This window comes from Bombina bombina, chromosome 6, assembly GCF_027579735.1.
Source record: "Bombina bombina isolate aBomBom1 chromosome 6, aBomBom1.pri, whole genome shotgun sequence".
NCBI lineage: Eukaryota > Metazoa > Chordata > Amphibia > Anura > Bombinatoridae > Bombina > Bombina bombina.
This window is the reverse complement of record NC_069504.1, coordinates 810,195,733-810,198,777: the sequence shown is the minus strand read 5'-3', so window position 1 is coordinate 810,198,777 and position 3,045 is coordinate 810,195,733. Positions and strand designations below refer to the sequence as shown.

The 3,045-nt window shown below is 38.9% G+C and overlaps 1 pseudogene; it reads left to right on the top strand.

The window, feature by feature from the left end:
- Window positions 1-2,304: 2,304 nt before the first annotated feature.
- LOC128665223 (uncharacterized) lies at window positions 2,305-2,423 on the top strand (annotated as a pseudogene).
- The last annotated feature ends 622 nt before the right edge of the window (window positions 2,424-3,045 follow it).

The following is a 3,045-nucleotide window of genomic DNA, read 5'->3' as shown; positions in this document are numbered from 1 at the left end:
AGATATACCTATAAATTTAAAATAATTTATTTATGATTCTATTCAGAAGGCTTTGTCTGCCATTCCGCCTTCTAATAAACGTAAAAGGTCTTTTAAAACTTCTCATAAGGTTGATGAAATTTCAATTGACCAGCAACATACTGAATTATCCTTCTCTGATGAGGATCTATCTGATTCAGAAGATCCTGCCTCAGATATTGACACTGACAAATCCTCTTATTTATTTAAAATGGAGTATATTCGTTCTTTATTAAAAGAAGTGTTGATTACATTAGATATGGAGGAAACTAGTCCTCTTGATAGTAAAACTAGTAAATGTTTAAATTCTGTTTATAAACCTCTTGTGGTTTTTCCAGAGGTTTTTCCAGTTCCTGATGCTATTTCTGGTATGATTTCTAAGGAATGGAATAGGCCTGGTACTTCTTTTATTCCTTCTTCAAGGTTTAAAAATTTGTATCCTTTGCCAGCAGTTAGATTGGAGTTTTGGGAAAAAATCCCCAAAGTTGATGGGGCTATACACTACTCTTGCTAAACGTACTACTATTCCTACGGAAGATAGTACTTCTTTTAAAGATCCTTTAGATAGGAAACTTGAATCTTATCTAAGGAAAGCTTATTTATATTCAGGTCATCTTCTTAGGCCTGCAATTTCTTTGGCTGATGTTGCTGCTGCTTCAACTTTTTTGTTGGAAACTTAAGCGCAACAAGTATCGGATCATGATTTGACTAGCATTGTTAAGTTGATTCAACATGCTAATAATTTCATTTGTGATGCCATTTTTTATATTATCAAAATTGATGTTAAATCTATATCTTAAGCTATTTTAGCTAGAAGAGCTTTGTGGCTCAAATCTTGGAATGCTGATATGACTTCTAAGTCCAGATTGCTATCTCTTTCTTTCCAAGGTAATAAATTATTTGCTTCTCAGTTGGATTCAATAATTTCAACTGTCACTGGGGAGTAGGGAGTTTTTTTGCCTCAGGATAAAAGACCTAAGGGTAAATCTAAAGCTTCTAACCGTTTTCGTTCCTTTCGACAAAATAAGGAACTGAAACCTAATCCTTCTCCCAAGGAATCTGCTTCCAATTGGAATAAATCCAAGCCATTTAAGAGATCAAAACCAGCCCCCAAGTCCGCATGAAGGTGCGGCCTTCATTCCAGCTCAGCTGGTAGGGGGCAGATTAAAATTTTTCAAAGATGTTTGGATCAATTCGGTCCAAAATCATTGGATCCAGAATATTGTCTCAGGGGTACAGAATAGGATCCAGAGTAAGACCGCCTGTGAGAAGATTTTTTTCTCTCACGCATTCCGGCTCAGGCTTTCATGAAGTGTGTTTCAGACCTGGAGTTATCAGGGGTAATCATGCCAGTTCCGTTTCAGGAACAGGGGCTGGTGTTTTATTCAAATCTATTCATTGTTCCAAAGAAAGAAAATTCATTCAGACCAGTTTTTGATCTAAAGATTATGAATCGATATGTAGGAGTACCAACTTTCAAAATGGTAACTATAAGGACTATTCTGCCTTTTGTTCAGCAAGGGCATTATATGTCCACAATAGACTTACAGGATGCATATCTTCATATTCCGATTCATCCAGATCACAATCAGTTCCTGAGATTCTCTTTTCTAGACAAGCATTACCAATTTTTTGCTCTTCCTTTTGGCCTAGTGACAGCTCCAAGAATCTTTTCAAAGGTTCTAGGTGCCCTACTCTCTGTAATCAGAGAGCGGGTATGGCGGTATTTCCTTATTTGGACGATATCTTGGTACTCGCTCAGTCTTTACATTCTGCAGAATCTCACACAAATCAACTAGTGTTGTTTCTTCAAAGACATGGTTGGAGGATCAATTTACCAAAAAGTTATTTGATTCCTCAGACAAAGGTAACCTTTTTAGGTTTCCAGATAGATTCAGTGTCCATGACTTTGTCTCTAACAGACAAGAGACGTTTGAAATTGGTTGCAGCCTGTCGGAACCTTGGATTCAGGATTTTCCTCTCTGGGAATGGTAATTCCGATCCCAGTCTAGGAACGGAATCTAGGTATTTACCTCAAGTTTTTTCAGGGTCTGACCTTCAAAATAGTATCCTTTTTCCTTTGGTTTTAGAGGTCCTGTTCTTAACAAACATAGACCTAAAGGATGTGTATTTATTGGTCTCTTGATCTAGACAATGTATGGTTCAGGTGTCATCCTTCCTTCGAGCAAACTCTCTGTAAAAAGATCTTGTCCAATCTACTTTCCCTTGGATGGGAAAGAAATCTGGAGAAAAGTTCCCTTGTTATAACAAGGGTGATTTATTTGAGTCTTCCGCCACACTGCCCTGATTGCACCTGATTCCGTCTGATCTCGGAGGTTAAGCAGGGCCAGGCTTGGTCAGTACCTGGATGGGAAACCGTCTGGCAACACCAAGTGCAGTAGGTTTGGACCTTAATAGATTCTATATCTAGGAGAAGATCTCTAACAGAAGTCAGATAATCAAGGATTTATTCATTTTCCTCTCTCTCTGCAGTCTACTGTCTGGCCAACAGCTCTAGTGGCCGTAAAATAGCTTAGTCATTTTACAACCAGAGGGTTGGGAGTTTGAATCAGGCAGCAGTTGTTTTTCCCTTCAATTTTCAGTGACTCAATATGGAGGGCATTGGTCTGATGTTTTCCATAGACATCATTCCCTTTGCTATTTTCCATAAAAATGGAGAACATTCGGATCTGTCTCAGAGGATAGATCTAAATTAGTTGACAAGAGCTCACAATTGCTGTCTGTCATACTCTTTCCAGGGGTGGACGACTGAGAATTTGACTTTTTGAACAGACAGATCTCATTTCGGGAGTCTCTCTACTAGGAGTTGTTCTCTGTGTAAATCCTCAAATGTAGGGTTCCTGAGTTGGCTTCTGAGGACGTTTTGGCAGAACACCAAGCTTCCAAGGTAGGTTCAAGGTCGAGTGATCCGCAGACCGCCCAGATAGATGCTCTGGCGGATTCTTGGGATTTCATTCTTGCATACCTATTTTCTCCGTTTGCTTTCCTTCCACAAGTCATTGCTCG